At 45.7% G+C, this 19,685-nt stretch overlaps 1 protein-coding gene across 4 annotated transcripts in view; it reads left to right on the plus strand.

Annotated features, from left to right (window-relative positions):
* The window catches only part of Samd4a (sterile alpha motif domain containing 4A), a 206,481-nt gene that overhangs the window by 130,709 nt on the left and 56,087 nt on the right, over positions 1 to 19,685 (plus strand). The window lies entirely within an intron of this gene.

The raw sequence follows: 19,685 nt of genomic DNA on the forward strand, positions 1-19,685 counted from the left end.
ACAGCTCTGCCTGGACCTGCCTTCCTAATGCTGGGATTAAAGGTTTGCAACACACCACTCTCTGGCATTCTTTAGATATGGATGCACGTTGGTCTTGCTAGCCCAGCGTGAGCCAGGAGCGCAGGAAGTTTAGACTCCAGGATGGCCCCCCAAGCCCCACTTGGTCGCACCCCTCTTTTACAGATTCATAGTCTGGTTTAAATTGTTATGATACTGATTCATGTCTTTCTGGTTGATAGGAAGAAGACATTGGCACCTTAGACACACCCACCCACACGCAAATAAATTGGTGACACTCAACAACATAGCATTTCTTTACACAACTGTCAATTCATGTAAGCCTCCAAACTCTCTGCTGTGGACATGTTTGCTTTGCTCCTTTGACAGAGGAGGGAAAAGCCACACAGAGGCTAAACAGCTCAACGACAACACAGACAGACTAATTTTGTTAGGATTTCATCGTCCCAGATGGAGAGGCCCCACAATCTTTCTCTTAGTTCGAGGTTTACCTGCTTCCCCTCTACTAACCCCGTCGTCAGCAGTCAACCTCGTAACCAGTAGCAACGGCCCTGGGTCTGTCCCACCTCTTGGACTAGCCACCCTTTGGCCATGTCACTTTCCATGGGAATAAGAGCCCATCGAAACTGCTGGTCTTTGTTAACGCCCCTGAGCTGACGGCCAGACCCTGTGCTGGGTCCCCTGTTCACAGTGCACCTCTCTGTGAGCTCACCTCCCATCCCCAACTGCAAACTCTGAGAACTCCTTAGGAACTAGGACTGTGTTTCTTGATGCCTCTTTTCCAGCATCCAGAACACTGTGCGGCTCAAAAAGTCACAGGGATTTTGGAGAAGTTTCGCTCCTGTATCCACTGCCACTCCCCAACGCCAGAGTGTCTCAGATAACGGCTGCCTCTCACTAAGCCCAGATGTGGCCTCTGAATCCTCCTCCACATGTTCCGTCTAGGCAGCCACTATCATTCAAAAAGAGATGACATGAGAGCTGAAGGCCGTGTCCATCTCAGCAGAGATGTTTGCTGACTTGTAGGGACTTAATGAACTCCTAGGCTCACCAGGCAGATGTTCAAAAAAGTAATGTATTCCCAAACTAGAAAATATCCGTCGGAGTTCACTGAGCATTTAGCAGTGATCATGAAGCCTTCTGCCTCGGTGTCTCAGTGACATCGATTCTCACTTCTTTTTGTGACTTATGTTACCAAATTGATTCCAATACCAAAGACTTTTTAAAAATGCCCGTGACCTCGGTGGAAGAGGGAGGTAGTGGTATGAATTGGTGTATGTAATCAAAAGCCATCAACTATACACAAATTCATACAAAAAAAGAAAAAGCCTGTAAAAATTGACAGGATCCAAGTAAGGCATGCTATCTGCTTCGTTTGGTTAGTTAGCTCCTGTGAATGTCAGTTTCCCGGGTTTGATAATATACTATGTCACGGAGAGCGAGCTGAGTAAAGGGCCCGTGAGGACTGGCTGTGATGTTTTTGCGGTAACTTGTAAATCTATAATTATTCCAAACTTGACGTTTTAAAGGCATAAACCGAACAGGACAGGGTACATGCAATTCCAGCACTTTGGATGTAGAAGCAAGAGAATGAGTTTGAGGCCAGCCTCAGCTACATAGTGAGCTCAAGGCCAGCCTGGGCTATATAGTGAAACTTTGTTCAAAGCAAACAAAAGAAAAAGTAAGAAGGTGCTGATTTGGGAAGGGTAGCACAGTGTTTTCTTGCTCGTGGGTGGGGGTAGTGGTGGTTCCTGGTTTGTTTTGTTTGGAGGGGTTGTTGGTTTTGCCTCCCTAGGTGGCGGAGGGAACCTTCTGTCTGGAAGGGCTGCTAGGCTCTGTGGAGTCCACATCTCCACTGAAACACTGGTAGTAGTTGAGGTAGTGGCTGGGAGCAAGGCCTAAGGTAAATGGTTCCTTTGGAAGCTCCAAAAGTGTGAGATGAAAAATCCCTGCGTTAACATCTGCCCCTTAGGCAGCAGATCAGGCTCCTCAGGATGACCTGTTGGCTCTTAAAGCCATCCCTTTTCCAAATCCTGCCGTCTGCACTTCCCCTCAGGGCCCCAAGGCATTGGTTAATTCAGCTGAGCCTGTGAGCGCACCAGAAGGAAGGCAGAGCGGGGAAACTGGGGCTAAGGGCAGTTTGTGGGAAGTGGGTTGTCCCCACCCTAAGTCTCCAGGCCACTCGGGCATTTGGAGAACCCTAATCCTTGTACATTCTTATGTTATTAATATTTTTGGTTGTTTTTTTTAATATTTTTTTTTATCCATGGAAAATTTCTTCCCCTAAATCTAACCAGCCTAGTGTAACTGAAAAATTTCACAATTCTCTTAACCCCTCCTTTGCTCTTCAAAGAGGTAGTAGCTAATGAAATAGTTGGTGTGCTTCCTGTGAGAGGCATTTGTAACAGCTGCCATGATGTATTTTTAGCTGTAGCCTCTTTCCCTTTGGGGGAACTTTTTTTTAGTACAGCATTGGCCTTCCCAGCACATACTTGCATTGTAAAGATGGCTGGGGGATCTCTCAGGGGACCAGTGTTGCCATTGACAAATCTCTCTCTCCTTACCAGAGTCCAAAGGTTTTACCCAGCCCTGCTTTTCCAGATGATTCTTAGTGTTTGGTTTCTGGAGGTTGGGAAGGAATGATCAGAAAAACACTATAGTAAGCGATAAGGCTGCTGATGGCTCCTGCATCAGAGACCCTGCTGCCCTAGATGAGGCCAAAACCTCTGTGGGCGCCACATACCTCAGGCCATGAGGGTGAGACATCCTTCTCATCTGGGAGGATTATTTTAGACTTTCATGACACCAAGGATTATTAAACGCTAGATGAGCTACCAAGGAAGAAAGCCATGTTCCCATCCCCTGCCACGCTTTAAAAATAGGATGGGTTCTGGTTGCAATGAGTGGCTTGTGTTGGATAGGGCCTGCAGAGTGGAAAAGGAAGCAGGAAGCAGGCATCGTAAGATTCATTTTGAGCCACGTCGTCCAATGAGGTCTTTTAGTTCACCAGATTCAGAGTTATTATTCCAACGTCAGCTGCCCCACAAACAAATGGAAAAACATTTAAATTTGCATTCGGTGTTTTGCTGGATCTCACAGGTTGGGGAGGGACGTGAGACTGCGCTGGAGGAAGACATATCATGAATGTAGCTTATCCGTAACTAAGCTTTGACGTCAAATAGATTAAACTTCCGAATTTAGTGCGTTTAGGTGCCAGACAGATGTAAATCTGAGACAGACAGACAAGACAGACAGAGAGGAGAACACACGTGTTTGTGTTTGTGTGCATTTGGTGGGCATCCACATTCTGTCCACCTTATGGTTTGAGAGTGCACGTCCCTGGCTTGGAACTAATCAGCTAAGCCAGGCTGATGACCAGCAAGCCCCAGACTCCTGCCTGCCTCTGCCTCCCTATCCCTGGGATTACTAGCTCATACCTCCAAACCCAGGTTTGTGTTGTAGTATGCATTTTGTTTTGGTTTGATTTAGTTTGGCTTTTTGAGATAAGAATCTCACTCTGTAGCTCTGGCTGGCCTGGAACTTGCTATGTAGACCAGGCTGGCCTTGAACTCAGAGAGATCCTCCTCCTGCCTTTGCCACTTTCTCCCACCGGCCCCTCCTATTCTGTTAGGAACAAGGTAGTATAAGGAAATGTAATGTTCAAGCCAAAAAAGAGAAGACTATGAGATGGGGGGAGTCGGAGGCAGGAGAATCTGGAGTGAAAGCCCAGCCAAGAGCACAGAGTGAGACCCTGGAACCATAAAGGATAATTTTTTGTTTAAAGGAGAAGCAAGACAGTGGGAGGACTCAGACAGGTTGCTATGTCCCAAGTGTTTGGATCATTTTCGTAGACAGACTCCATCCCTATAGTTGGGATGAGAGCACAGGTCTTCCTTGAAAGTGTTCCGCTCAGTGGTTCACAGTGAGGCCCACATGGAACGAAGCATTTTATTTGTGGCTCGCATGGGTGTAGGTCAAGGGGCAGCTCCCTGGAGACAATTCTTTCCAGACAGCTTGTGGGATTCAGGGATCAAACTCAGGACATCAGGCTGGTGTGCAAATGCTTCTACCCCCTGAGCTCGCTCACCTTCCTTCAGCTGTTTTGTGCACTTAACAAGCTGCTGGTCAATGAAAATATGTGAGATAGGCTAAGTTTATCGAGAGAGAGAAAGAGAGAGAGAAAGAGAGAGGAGGAGGAGGAAGAGGAGGAGGAGAGGTTCATTCAACCTCCAGTTGGGGAAGCTCAAGGGCTTGCCCATTCATGGGCTCAGTTGTGGGAAGGTCCACTTGGCAGTGCTACAGTGGCAAATGGCAGTCTCAGGACTGTGTGGTAGCAAGTGATCACATTTAGACAGGAAGTGACAGGAACTGGGCAAAGCCAGGCTCAGGCTTCTATGACAAGCGTCGATGGGAACTGCCTAGGTCTGTGTGAGAACCTGATCCCTCCTAAGTGACCTAAAGATGCCCTACATGACCCTATTTAAAGGGCACACACACCTCCCATGCTACACTAGAGGGCACACTCCTCCCCTAGGATGCGGGGAGACAAACCACGTGCAAGGTCATATAAGGGAATTTTAAGGCTATGTGTGGCATCTTAGGAACTCAACTTTGGGATACAAGCTTACAGAGTGGTTGTGTTTTGTTGTTGTTGTTACTGGACTTCTTAATTGTGTATGGGTGGTCTGTCTGCAAGTGTGTTCGTGCACCACGTGTGTGGAGTGCCCGAAGGGGCCAGGAAGAGGGCGTTGGATCCCTTGGAGCTGGAGTTAGAGAAGGATGTTGGCTGCCATGTGGATACTGGGATTTGAACCTCCATTCTCTGGAAGAGCAGCCAGTGTTCTCCACAGCTGAGCCATCTCTCCGGGCCCCACCAAGGTGCTCTTGATCAGTAGCCAGGGGTACACAGTCATGGAGAAGTTGTTTGACTACTAAATGACCTTTATTCATATGTAAAATGGGAATCAGTTTTATCAGACGATCTCCCAGTTGACCTGCTCAGGCTGGGAAACTGGTGTGCTCGTTGAAACAGCCGTGTAAGGCATCAAGGTATAAGGAATGAGACCTTAAACATGCTATCTTAAAAGCTCAACATGCGCACCGTACACACTTTCAGAGTCATCAACTTTTAAAAAATTATTTTACTTTGTGTGTATGGGTATTGTGCTTGTGTGTATGTCAGTGTCTTATACGCATGATTGCTGCCCACGGAGGCCAGAAGAGGGTGTCAGAGCCCCTGGGCCTGGTGGTACAGCTGGCTGTGAGTCACCGTGAGGATGCTGGTAACTGAATCCCCGTCCTCTGGAAGAGCAGCCGGAGCCCGCATAGTCTTTTCCTGAGAACTGTATTACTTTTCTCATCTATGTGACAAAAGCTCTGACAGAGGAATCTTAATAGAGAAGGGAATTGGGACCTCATGGTTTCAGAAGGTGCTGTCCATCACAATAGGGCAGGGAAGGCATGAAGGGCATGCGTGAGGGAGTTGTGCTCATATCATAAGGACAAAGCAAGAAGCGAACAGGCCAGGTGGCAAAGCTGGCTACCTTCACAGTCTCACCCCTGATGGCCTCCTTCCATCAGACAAGCCCCACTGCCTAAAGCCACCACAGCCCTCAAGATAGCACCAGGAGCTGGAGACCAAGCACTGTTCAGAACATGAGCCTGAAGAGGGGCTCCACCCCTCTTCTTCAGGGAGCCAGACCTCAGCAGCTGCCTGCTTAGTCAGTTGTTTAATGAGCAGTATTAGAAGAAACAAGTCACAATATCATGTCTCCAAATCTAATGCCTCATGCTTAGACCAGGGACATTAAGGCTTGCAATTAGTATTTCCTGTGTGTGTGTGTGTGTGTGTGTGTGTGTGTGTGTGTGTACATAAGAAGTTTCTTTTGAGTGTATCTGAAATATGGAGTCATTATAATGATCGCAACTACAGTAATTGCAGATTCTTCACTGGTAACTTTGGTCTCCTAATTAGATGAAGCAGTTATAACAATTCCAAATTTTCTTCTATCTCAGTATCATTTACATTCTTCTTTTATTTTTTGAGGGTATAATGCAGTCCCATCATTTTCTCCAACACTTTTCTACCTCTAAACCCTCCATGCAGCCCTCCTTGCTCTCTCAAATTCATGGCCTGTTTTTCTTTATACACACACACACACACACACACACACCCCTAAATACACAAATACAACCTGCTCAGTCTGTATAATGTTGCTTGTATGTATATTTTTTTAAGGGCTGACCCCCAACTGGTGTACTCTTCCCTGGGGAAGACTATTTCTCCTGCTCTCAGCATTTCTTTGTTGCCTGTAGTTTCTTTGTTTAGAGTTGAGCTTCGCCCCGCCCCCCCACATGTTTATTGGTGTCCTGCATTTTTGTTTGTCTGTCTGTTTTGTTTTGTTTTGTTTTCAAGACCAAGCAGGGACAGGGGAGGAGTTGACGAGGAAGGGATGAGTAGTAGTTCTGATCAAAACACACATACATGTATAAAATTCTCAATAAAAAAATTAGAAAACCTTGGACAGGACTAGGAGGAAAGGAGGGAGGGGGCTGGGATCAGGCTGTAGAGTGATTACATAATTAAAGAAGTAAGTAAAAAAATTAGAAGACCCTTATAAGATCTTGAAAGACCCAGGATTTGGCTGGAAAAATGGCTCAGTGATTAAAAGCACATACTGCTCTTGTAGAGAATCTGAGTTCAAAAATTCCCAGCCCTCACATCAGACAGCTCACAACTGCCTGGAACTCCAGTATCAGGGAGCCAATGTCTGGGCACATGCACATAAAATAATAACAACAACAATTAAAAGCCTCAGTTAATACCAGGATCTCCCTCAAAGATTGTTCCAGTGACATATTAAACCTTATTAAATAACTTAAAATTGAGCTGATATTTAAAGGAAAAATAAATAGTAAGTAAAGATAACTATTAATGTTCTGAGGTCCATGGCTAAACAGGAATGGTTTGTAGAACGTGTAAGAGTATTATTCCGTTGTCAAAATAGCACTTAGGTAGCAGAATATAATGCACTAGCACACAGAGACAGGGCACAGAAATGTGAGCAGTCCTGAGACTGCAGAGTATTTCTAGAAAAAAAAATGTGTTGTAGAGAAAAAAGCAACAGCTTAGTAATGGACTCGAGATGTAGCTCTGCGTGGGCAAAGGGTTCCTGGGGTTCCCAAGCCTTTACGAAAGCCTGCAGGTGGATCACTCCAAGGCAGGAAAGTCCCCAGCCCAGAGAGAACTGAGGATGCGCACTCAGCGCTCAGCACCAGCACTGTGATGCCGAGGGTGGGAAGGAGAGTGAAATGATCGAGTGGAAGTCAAGGCTGTGAGGAGACCAGGGGTCTCCACTTTCTGTACATTGGGTTCTGCACAAAGGCTCTGACAGGACTTCGGGCTCCTTCATATTTTAAAAAAAGGATTTGAAAGCAGTAGATGCTACCTGGACAGTGGAAACAGGTAGGGGAAACACTGTCCATTCTCCCGCTCAGTGAGTCCGGTGCCAGCTCTTTTTGTCGCCTTCTTTAAAAGGTCTAGAAAGCAGAAGGCGTGAAGATGCCCATGATGAAAATGGAGGGATGGAAGGTGTTGTAGCAGAGAAGACGTGTGGTTAGCTGGACAGTCCTGCTCAAAAAGGAACACAGGGGTAAGGAAGGAAACTGTTGGAGTTTCTTACTAGGAGAAGGATTGCTATGCGTTGCTCAGTTTCTCCCATTTAGAAAGACAAGGACATGGGCAAGCAATGCTGTGGTCTTAGTGACGGGGGAACATCTGGACCATGCTAATGCTGCAAGAGACATACATGGGAGGAGGGGTGGGACGCAGGCTCTGTGTAGCCCTGGCTGGCCTAGAACTCCTGTGATCGCCTAGGTCAACTCCCAAGTAGAGATTTGCTACCAACATGTCCTGCCACATCCAGCTCTCTTTCATTTACACACGCACACACACAAGCACTCACCACTCACTATCTGAGACTCCCATCGTGCAGGCTCCGTTGCCTGTCATCTGGATTCCAGGCCATTTAAAAGCATTCTTAGGGCATTCATGGTTTCATCATGCACAGTGGGATTCTTTTGGAAGCAAAGTGAACTCTTGGAAGCCTCTTCATTTTAAGGCAGCGGTTCTCAACCTGGGAGTCGGGACCCTTTTTGGGGATTAAGGATCCTTTCACAGGGATTGCACAGTAGATCTCCTGCATATCAGATATTTATATTATGATTCATAACAGTAGCAAAATTACAGTTATGAAGTAGCAACGAAAATAATTTTATGGTTGGGGTTACCACAATCTGAGGAACTGCATTAAAGGGTCGCAGCATTAGGAAAGTTGAGAACCACTGTTTTAAGGGACTTAGTTAACTATTTGGCATATTACTAGTGCTATCTATGTTTTCACAGTAGAAGCAGAGACATGCAACTTTGGGGCTACTCCATTATAGATTCAAAACAAAACGACAGCAACAAAGTAGCATCCAGTGCCAAAGTCAGGAGCTATCCCTCAGGTCTAGGTTCCCCAAACAGTCTGTGATTGGCCTCCCTGGGTGTCAAACACTTGCAAAGGCTGCCACAGTGGAACATCAGTTTTTTGCCTTGTCTGCTGTCAGCATCCAACTGAAGCATCTGACAGAAAACACGCCACAGAGATGGCATCTCACATCGTGCTCATATTCCTAAGAAGCTGCCGGAAACCATCTGTTTTAGTCAAATCATTCCTCATTGACTCAACTTGTGATTTGTCATATAGAGTGCCTGGTTTTAGCTCATTAATGTTTACCAGCAGGAACTCTTAAAATCTGAGATTCTGGTCCCCATCCCCTCTGATTTTCTCGCCATTCATAACCTGGAACATATTGAAGAGAATCTGTGGAGAGTGTCCCCGGTGATGACTTTTTCTGTTCTCTGTTGGAAGCAAGTTCCATGACATGATGGTTTGACCCAGCCTCTCCTCAGCTGTTCTTGTAAACGCATCAAAAACAGTCTTCCCAAGTGTGGTCAGGAGCTGGAGAGAGAGGGCCTGCTGACTGACCTGCGGCCACTGGGACAGGCTGGGCTGGATCTGCACCCACAGACTGTGCTGGGAGGCTACTCCGAGATCACAGTGCGCTTCGGAAGTTGGAGGGATTTTGTTGTGGTCCTTGGGCCTTTGGGAGCTCTCTGTGAGAAAACTGCTCACTTGTATGCATCATCACTCAACATGTTAATTTTGCGCTTGTGGTGTTGTCATTAATTCTGCATCATTTTTAGCACCCCAACGAACTGTTACCTACAAATATTAACCTGAAAGTCAGAGCTCACTCAAGAACAATAAAGCGGGATGGGGGGGGTGGGAGAGGGTAAAAAATAAAACCACATTTGTACAGCTCTCTCCAAATTCAGGAATATCAAAGCATTATTGACCAAACTTTAAAGTCTTAAGGCTTCTCAAGTGTGCCCTCTATTTTGGGACAGTGTCAAATGTGTGATTCAGGCCAATCAGTCCCTAAAAGTGGATCTGAGCTGTGCATGCCAACGTTAAGGTAAGCATGGTTGCTTAGCCTGGCTGTTCTCTGGAAGTGAGTGCTGCCCACACAGAAGAATTAGGCATCTTGCAAGGAAATGTTAGTTCCTTGATGGTTTTCTTTCCGTCTCGGGGTGTCTGAACAGGAAGGTAAAGATTTGTGCAGCCCTGGTACTGTCCTATTTTCTGCTGATGGCCTCGCTGTTCCTAGAGATGGCTGCCCCCACAGCTCACTCCGGGCCGCTGAGAGAGCAGGCTAATGGCGGACAGTTGTTAGAGAGGCAGTTGTCCACCGGAGCGATGCTCCCTTAGTACTCCCCTGGAAACTCACAATTCTGGGGTCCTCCTGGTGCCCAAGTTCTCCCTAAGGGCTCCCAGACTGCTCTCCAGCCTTTGAAGTTTCCTGGACAAACACTGAGCATGGTCAATACAAAAAAAAAAAAAAAATCACCTTTTTTCTTAAAGATAACAGAACCAAAAAATTTGAACACAGGGTTCTTCCTAGAGACTGGTACTCCAACCAAGTACCATGCATGGAGATAACCTAGAACCCCTGCACAGAGGAAGGCCGTGGCAGTTCAGTGTCCAAGTGGGTTCCATAGTAATGGGGACAGTGACTGTCTCTGACATGAACTGATTGGCCTGCTCTTTGATCACCTTCCCCTGAGGGGGGAGCAGCCTTACCAGGCCACAGAAGATGACAATGCAGCCACTCCTGATGAGACCTGATAGACTAGGATCAGAAGGAAGGAGAGGAAGACCTCTGCTATCAGCGAATTTGGGGAGGGACATGTGTGGAGATGAAGAAGAGAAGGTGGGATTAGGAGGGGAGGCGGGTGGGGGTTATGGGGGGATACAAAGTGAATGAATTATAATTAATAAAAATTAAAATAAAAAAATAACAAAAGAAGAGAACACATAGGGGATTTCATGTTTACACTCCAGAAAAGGAGTCTCAAAATGGCCAAGGAATGAGAAATGTTCCTCTTTCCTTAACTGAGGCTCTAATTCTGGCTGCCCTGTCCTACCCCCACCCCCGCCCCCGCCCCCAGCATGGCTTAGGAACCAGAAGCTGAACGTATTCAGTAATCCACTGTGACTTCGGGCAAAGTCCAGAGACGGGAGACTGCTTCGGCCTGAAAGCCCTCCTCTCCTCCCACCCCAGCCCAGAGATGGGAGACTGCTTTGGCCTGAAAGCCGCCCTCCCACCTCCAGCCCCACCACAGCTTGCTTCTGGAATCACTGATTCTGTGATGTGTAGTTCGCTCTGCGTAAAATGCAGACGACAAATGATAGCCAGCCCTAATTTACACACTGCCAGATAAGTATATCTTCATATAAAATATCAAAATTACATAAAGAGTGTCCAGACCGAGTAACAGACAGACTGCAGTGAAGAGAAGGTCCCTGTGGGTGAGGGCTTTGGCTGAAGGTGCTGCCCTTGTGGATGCTTGGCAGTACTGAATCACAGCAGTGGTTCGGTCCGGCGAGTTGTCCAGAGTAAGAGGGTTCCATGACCTGTTGGTGCCGACAGTGGCAGGCAGCTGATCTGAGGACCACAGATGGATGCCTGCCCCTGGAAGATTCCAGGTGGTGAGGACCAGGCGAAACTGGTCCTGGAGTTCCCAGTGGCAGAGCTCTTATCTCTGCCATCCCAGCTCCTGCTCGTCTTCACGCATGGCGTAAGCATCTACACCCTCAGCTTGTGGATCCTGCAAGCCCTAACTCCACAGAGGCAGAAGTTCTCCACCGTCAGTCAGAAGCCTAGTGTCTGCTGTTGGTGTGCCAAAGTTATGTTGTGACTATGAAGACACCAAACACAGGTTTTCCAGGCGTGGCTTCAGTGTCCGGTATCCTGAGTGACCTTGGACAACCGTGCTATCGGCGGCCTTTGATTCCTTCCTGGATGAAATGGCTAGGAGGGGTGGGTTAGACAACATGCACTTAATCATATATGTTTGTTTAGTGTTGGGGCCTCACACCCAGAACACTGCAAGGTCAGTGCTCTGCACCGAGCTACATTCCCAGCCTATGGGTCGGCATTTTATGACAATTCAGGAAGAAATAAAGGAGGGAAGCAAATTACACTGTTACCGACACCTTCTAGTCTTCTGAAAATACTGTTTTTGGCCAAAGCATTTAAAAAAGAATGTAGCACCAGTCATTAAAATCCCATCAGGACGAGTCCACTGGGTGCATAAACAGCGTTAACTTCCACTCCTCGGTGAGACCTTGGCTGCTCTCTCTGAGTTTCCTGAGGGCTTGACTGAGGAATATAGAGCTCTGTTCCGACCCCTCTGCTAGCTGGTGAGTCAGAATGTTCGCTCTGAGGGAAACCATCCCCGAGGGCGCGGCTTTTTCCTTCAGGGAAACATTATGGTTATCTTAACATTTTTAGGTTGTTTTTCTAAATTCTGATGTTCCTCCAGAATTTAATTTAAAATAGGAAGATCTTGGGTTTTCTTCTTTTATGTAGCTGCTTACCTAGCTCAGCTCTCCACACCCACACAAGAGCAGACTCCTGAAGTTTGTGAGCCATTTGGGGAAAACTCAAATGCAGTGAGACACTCTCTGTGTGCTTGGGTGGGCGACTGCTAAATCGAGTTACAGGGGTCTGTGCTACCCAGAGCCGCGGTGCTAAACAATCGCATGGAAGAGCCGCTTGCCGCCGAGGAAACGGGAACGAACATGGCCGCAGAGGCAAAGGAGACAGGCTTTTGACTTTCACACACTTCCCTAACACTGCTGCCCATAAAAAGGGGGTTGTGATTCCGAAGGTGTCAGCTCCCTCAGAACTTCTTGTTAGTTCTTGAGATACTGCGGCAAATGGATGGAAATTGAAATCACCTAATTTTTTACCTTCTTCAGCAACCTCCAACCTCCATGCAAACTGTTATAGAATATTAATGATGTCTTAAGGCTCCAGGGTACTGGGTACTGGGTACTGGGTACTGGGTACTCCCAGATGATCGAAGGCTTAACCAAGGGTAAGGCATACTGTTCCTATCTCTGTAGCCCTGTGTTTTATGGATCTCTTTTGGCGTCAGTAACCCTAGTTACTATTGTGGAGAAATACTGTTTGTGGAGCTGGAGAGATGGCTCAATGGTTCAAGAGTCCTTGTTGCTGCTGCAGACAGGTGGCTCTCCACTGCTCTAAACTCAGCTCCAGAGGATCTGATGTCTCCTGGCTTCCCAGAAAACCTCCACTCCCATTCCCTATCTATCTATCTATCTATCTATCTATCTATCTATCTTAATTTTTTAAAAATTACATTTAAAAATACGATTTTTTTGAATGAGTATGGATGGATGGTTGGATGGATGGATGGATGGATGGATGGATGGATGGATGGTCTAACCCTGAGGTTCTTTTTGTCATGAGAAGCAGTTTGAATCAGGCTTAAGAACATAGTCTTGAAAATCACAGAACCTTGGACTTAATGTTCTGACTCTTGTCACTTCTTCAGTCTCACCTTTGTTCTGAATCCTCTCTGCCCTCAACTTCCTATCTGTGTAAGTGGGGTACAGGGAGAGAGTTAATATGATCTACCTGGTCAGATATTGCAGGAAGATTAAGTGGAACCAGCTGTAAACATATTAATTGCCTGGCCTGCAATCAGCAGAGCAAATGATAGCTCGTGCTGTGGCATTCTCTGCCATGAAACCTGTTCTTTGGGGAATAAAGGCTGAGAAAAATAGTCTTTGGGGGTGAAAGGCTGTGTATTTGGGAGAACAGCAGTACAGTAACCCTAGCCTAGGGCAGGTAGAGGAAACAAAGCAGAGTTTTTATTTGCGATACTATGAGGGCCTAAATGTGCAGGAGACAGGAGAGCACTGGGACCAGCCAGGGAAGAGGTCAGTGCCTCCTCCTCTCCAGCGTCCATCCTGGTGAGAGTTGGCAGCTGCTTTCTTCTCCTTCCCCAATTAGCCATTCTATGCGTGTTACAGGCCGACTTTCAATGATACAGAAGAATAAAGATGACCAGGAAAGTAACATGTCCAAGTGAGCTAAAATAAGGAAGTCCCTCCCCTGCATCAATGTGCTAATAGCATCTTAGAAGATGGTTTCTGGGAGGGGCTGAGATCATCTGCTGGTCTTCACAGCCTCTTCAGCATTTAGTCCTCAGCCTTCAGAGCCTGGCACACCACAGACGTTCAATAAATGCCTTTGAGTTCATCTTCCCCAACGCTTTGTTTTGCTTGGGAGGACCCGAATGTCACCCAGACTTGTAATGGCTTCTCAGCCTGAATATTTGAACATAATGGAAGTACTTGGAATTCCCAGAAAGACTGTTAATCACTCGTCATTGGTTATAAATTAGGACAGACAAGGTTTTGTTCATCCCAGATACTAATATTTAAAAAGAAAGGTAATTAGTCATATACTGTAAACTTCTCCCTCAAATAAATGTGAAATCTGAACACTTAAAAATGCATGGAAGGCTTGTTCAGGGATGTAACTCAGTGGTGGAGCCTTCGTTAAGGATGCACAAGACTATTCAATCTCCAGGATAATAGCCCCTAAGAAGGATTAGAAGTAAGGCCAAACAGACAGGGCAGAGCAGGAGAAAGTTTCTCAGTGTATAGACCAAATGTGGACATTACCACTCTTTGATCCATGAAACACTATCAGAGACATTGCTCATGCCGATGTCCTATGCCGAAAACACTGCGTAACCACCAGTGCCGTGAGGCTAGCGAGCACTTTGAGTTCATTCCTCCACAACCAGCTTCGGTCTCTCTAGACTAATCTTACTCTGACTAGTCTAACAGTTTCTGTGACACTTTAAAATTTCTAAACGCATTAGTGCATATTAAATATTCTCCCCAAGACACTCATGGTGTTGTTCTTGATAGCTACTAATGGGGAGGGCTCAGACACAAAGGATCCCACTGAATCCCCGGGTTCTTTTCGCTTCAGCGGGATGCATTGGCTTTGGTTGACCTCTAACCCCAGTTTCGCCAGAGCAGGCATGAAGACGGTGAGGCAGAGCTGGGTGGTGTGTAATTTCTTGCCTACACCGGGAGCTCCACCTCCCGCTGCACACATGCAGATCCTGACTCAGCGTCGTGGGAGAGAGCTGAGAACAGGCTTTCTCTCGGGGTTCCAGGAGGGGCCAGCGCTGCTCGTCCCTGGGTCTAGAACACTTTTGGTTTCTGGTTGAGAATCGCTTGGGCTTTCAACAGCTGTGTTTCTGAACTAAGAGAAAGTGTGTGATTCATGTTCAGAGAAAGCCCTGGGCTGCCGCCTCCCTTTCTTTTCTTGCTTAAGAAGAATGAAAATCACCACAAGAGAAAGCGTGATTGTCTAGGATTCAAAACATTTGTCTAGGGATGGTTGTCTTAGAGTCTCTGTGATGAAACACCATAACCAAAAGCAGCTTGGAAAGGCGAGAGTTCATGCCACGTCACAGTCCCTCACTGAGGGCAAGAACCTAAGGGCTAGAACAGAAGCAGAGATCGGGGAGGATCGCTGCTTAGGGCTTGCTCCTCATGGCTTGCTCAGGGTTCCTTACACAACTCAAGACCACCTGCCCAGGGATGCTCAGCACAGTGGTTGGGGGCTGGGGGCTGGAGACTAGGAGCTGGGCCCTCTCACGTCAATCATCAACCAAGAAAAAGCCCCCACAGTCTCACCTACATGCCAATCTCAGGTGAAGCTCCCTCTTCCCAAAAGACTCCAGGTCGTATCCAATTGAGGGAAAACCAACCAGTTCATCCTCATGGGCTCTTTGCATTTGAGAAACATGAGGTAACATTCAGCATTACCCCTTTTTAAGCAGTGACCGTACCCCCCCCCAAAAAAAAAGTGAAAATGGAGAACCGTGCAGACACCGGCCTTCCCCTCTAGGCATTGGGATGATTCAGAGTTTTAGCTGTTTGCGGCTATGAATGGCTATGAAATGCCTGTTAGTATCGTTCTGGTGCTAATGAGCAGAGTTTCAGCAAATAGGTAAATTCACAAGGAGGGAATACATGAATAAAGAGACTAGAAAATGTACAATAGATCATGGCTTCTTAAACATTCTTCACTTTCAAACCCTTCTCACCTGAGAAATTATTACATGCACTTCATATATGAGATAGTTACACAAACCAAACATATATAGATATTAATCATGAGTAAACTTATTTTAAAGCAATTATTTGGTATACACAGAATTGTATCACCTACTAAAGACAAAACCAAACTTGCACAGTAAGAAGATGTGTGAGTGTGTTTAGCTTATATTAAGATTTAAATATTAATTCTTTTCATGATGAAGACTTGTAATCAGAGCTATTTGGGAGAGGCAAAAGGATCACAAGTTCAAGGCCTAACTGAGCTACAGACAGAGATTAGGGCCATTTAAGGGCAATGTGGTAAGACCCTGTCCCGAAATAGAAGTTTAAAAAGAGGGGAGGGGTAACAATTTAGGTCAGGGCTGAAGCACTCACCTGGCATTTGAGACTTCTAATCCTCTAGTCCTGCAGTGAGAGGGGGTATGCGATGGGAGGGAAAGATAAAGGAGAAGGGAAGAAAAGGAAGGAAGAGTAGGAGAGAGAAATAAAAGAATTTTTCGTAAGTATGTGGTATCACAGAACATAAAATAACTGCCACATTTTTCAGAATCAGTCAGTATTTTGAGTTATAATCCTCGGTGAGAAAAGCACTACTTTTATGTAAATGCATACTTAGAACAGAGAAGTATATTTAGGGCCAGTTTAGAAAACTGTTGAGACATGCTGAACCCAAGACAAAAGTTGTTTAATGAAACTCAAGTCAACAATTCAAATAGAAATTTTAAAAATCAAACACGTCAACACAATATATTCCAAAGGTGTATTAACTTGATACTTAACATGCCGAGAAAGGATGGTAGGAAAATAATAAAAGTCTCTTTTCTGTAAACGCACTCGATAAGAGCAGGAAACCCCGTATGAAAGGGAAAACGCTGCTATGGTGGCTGTGAATCCGAGCCGGGTGTTTGGGGCAGTTTGTTGGCATCGTTGCTGTGGTGCTGTGTGCGGTGCTAATTGCTTACGTTGTGTGCTCAGAACCAAGGCCACGGTGGACGTCGTTTGCTGCAACACGCTGACTGCTGCCACGAACACCCCAGATGTGGTCCATGCTTGGTTTGGAGTTACTTTTTGGTTGTGGCATGTTGAGAAAACTTCCAATGCAGTTCCCACATTCAACTACATGCCCCCATATGACTCACCGCTTCAGAAAGTGTTAAATAAACAAGTGAACACATACCCCCACAGTTTGTGGGGCAGCTGCAGGGAGCAGGATCTACAGACACGGAACAAAGGGAGCCCTTCAGCCCTGAAGCAGAGCTGGCATCTGGCTCTGTGTCTTCCAGGCCTGTTCTCTTTGCTGCCAGGATCTGAAGGCTCTTGCCCGGCCTCCTTTATCTTTATATTCAGTAAGAGTGAGGACCTGCCCTGGGCACTGAGTTATGTCCTGGCTCTGGAAGTCTCTCATGGCAGGACTGATTGATATACTCAAGTAGATGTGTTGAGAGCAATCATGAAAATCCTGTTTTTCTAGGGTGGTGAAGAATAGTACAGTTGAAATGATAAATGCAGTGCCAAGTCAAAAATCCCAATCGTTATGTGTAATTACAGACGCAGTAAATCAATTGCACAAACTCAGTACCACTCTCATCACATTCCAGCACCCACAGGGGCAGCTTGTGCTGGGTTAGCATTCAGGAGGACGGAGGTGAAGAGAATGGACACCAGGATGCAAAGCTTGATAACTTGTCTGGAATCACGTGGCGATTCAATCAAATGTAATCAAGAAGCCAGGAGAGGCTAAAGCATCCAATTCTTCTTAATTAACAAAAAAATCATCTAATTATCAGTGTAAGCTCCAATTGTGGTCCTTTTGAATGGTCATTTATATGTTATTGTTGCATTTGACATTTAGATGGAATGCTTTAATGAAAACAAGAGCCAATTCTCTAATCAGTAAATTGCCCTGCCAGTGCCTTGCTGGGGCTCTCATTCTCGTTCTCTTATTGAGAAGCTAAGTTAAGAATTAGGACTACATAATTTATTTCTAATTGTCTATAACCCTTCTTCTAACATTAAAGAGAAGAAAGAAAGAGGAGAGTTTGATGAAGGCAGACTTGAGTGTTTCAGGCTCAGAGAACTAGTGGAAGCCATGATGCTACCTTGTCTGCAGTAAGATGCAGGCGTGATCTAATGATGTCAACCTTGCCTAACTGGTGCTCAAGGAAGAATTACATGTCCCCATCATCTATGAGCTGTGAGGCTCTTGTGGTAGTGAAGTCCTTGTTTGTGGTTCAAATCAAGAGCTTGAAAATAGTCTTTGTTAGTTCCTTTCAAGCCGTTATCTGGCATCTCTTAACAGCTGCTGCTGGTGGTGACAAGATGTTGAAAGAGACCCTGATTTGTTCAGTAATTCTGGCCCAGCATGGGACAGATGCTCAATCATGAAGTCCTGGTTATGTACAGTAGCAAACATAGATTGCCCTGTTGGTCCCCACGCTCGGTGGTGATTGGGTTGTTAGGCATAAGATGGCATGTTGCACAATACAAACTGATGAAGCAGTCCCTGGACAGGTGTGCAAGGGGTGGAGCAGCAGGTATGGCTAAGAGTTACCTTCTGAGAAAGGGTTTACAGGAGGATGTTGCCATCAAGGATCTCTCTGAGTTTTCCCTCTAAACACAGTTAGCATTTTTTTAATGCGTATGTGGGAAGACCTTAAGAGAAATGTCTGATTCAGTCTTCTCCTGGCACCTGTTTGCTGTCATTGTTTTTTGTTTTTTTTTTTTTTTAACCTGGTGCCATAAACAAAAAGTGTCAAAGCCTGCCCTCTTGTCCGAACTCATTTCTAGACATTGCTTTATGTGAATAGAAATTCTTGGGCAAACCTGAGGATGGACTGTAGAGTTAGAAATATAGAAAGATCTATAATGAGACCTGATGCCCTCTTCTGGTGCGCAGGCACACAAGGAGTCAGGACCCAGTATACATAGTAAATAAACAAATCTTTAAAAGAGAGAGAGAGAAGGAAAAAAAAAAACAAACAGAAAATTAGAAGTGAACCCAGTATGCACATTTGGAAAAGGCTGGACCAATTCCATGGTCCCTTGAGTGTGGTGTGCTAGGACATCTGCTTCAGTTATGTCACATCACCTCCACAGTTGCTGTCTTTGGTTGTGAGGGAACTGTATGAGAGGCTCCACAATGATTTCTTAAAGAGCCACTTACTTGAAACTAAAATTGTAATTGGTAATCTACTGATTTTTGTAAAATGTCCATGTTAATTTTTGGTCTGACTTAATCCACAAATAATGATGATGTGATGCCAAACAGCAGTTATCTAAAATAGATTTCCTGCTGGATGACACCCAATTTTGCCATTACAGAAACTGACAGGAGGACAAATGAAATGTTCCAAAGACGAACGCTGTAATAAAAGTCTGCCAAAAACGTTCTCATTTAGTTCTTAAAAACCCAAATATTGAAGTGAGAGCATGAAGGCAGAAAGCACACATTTTCTGCTCTGCCCAAGGCCTGAGCCATCTGGAGGTAATGAGAGCTGACACTGTGGCAGGGAATCACGGTATGGGGAAGGCTTCTTGGGAAGCCATCCCTGCATGGGGACGCTTTCATTTCAATAGTGTATGAACAAGAGATTTAATGAGCAAAGGGATTAAGCCATAGGCGCTTGCCAACTTTCGTTGTAATATTCTCTGCAGCCTTCTCTTCTAGAGTCTTGGTCTGGCCTGGCCTGGCCTGGTCTTTCTCTTCACAGAAAGCATGCAGCTTCCACCCTTGGCTTGCTGAAAACTTCCCATCTACCACCCACACCTCTGCTCTGTGGCATGTTCTCTCTTCTTCCCTGAGAAGGGTATGGAGCCTGAAGCCTGATGGGGGAATGTCTTCGGGTGTCTCCTAAGCACTGGTTTTCTAAATGTTTGGGCAAGAAGCAGAGAGCAAGCATGCAGAGTTGAGGCTTTTGACTGCCTGGTTGTGCTTGAAATATGTTTTCTGAAGGAGTGTTGACAAAGCATGTGAATTTTTACCTAATAATTAATGATCCTTTCTTTTCTTCTCCTCTTCCCTACTTACTCAAATCTGTTCATGAGATAAATGTATCTCCGACTGGAGCTTTTTGCATGATGTCATTGATCAAATTCTCTGCC

Source organism: Meriones unguiculatus, chromosome 9 (genome assembly GCF_030254825.1).
Source record: "Meriones unguiculatus strain TT.TT164.6M chromosome 9, Bangor_MerUng_6.1, whole genome shotgun sequence".
In the NCBI taxonomy this organism is placed as follows: Eukaryota; Metazoa; Chordata; class Mammalia; order Rodentia; family Muridae; genus Meriones; species Meriones unguiculatus.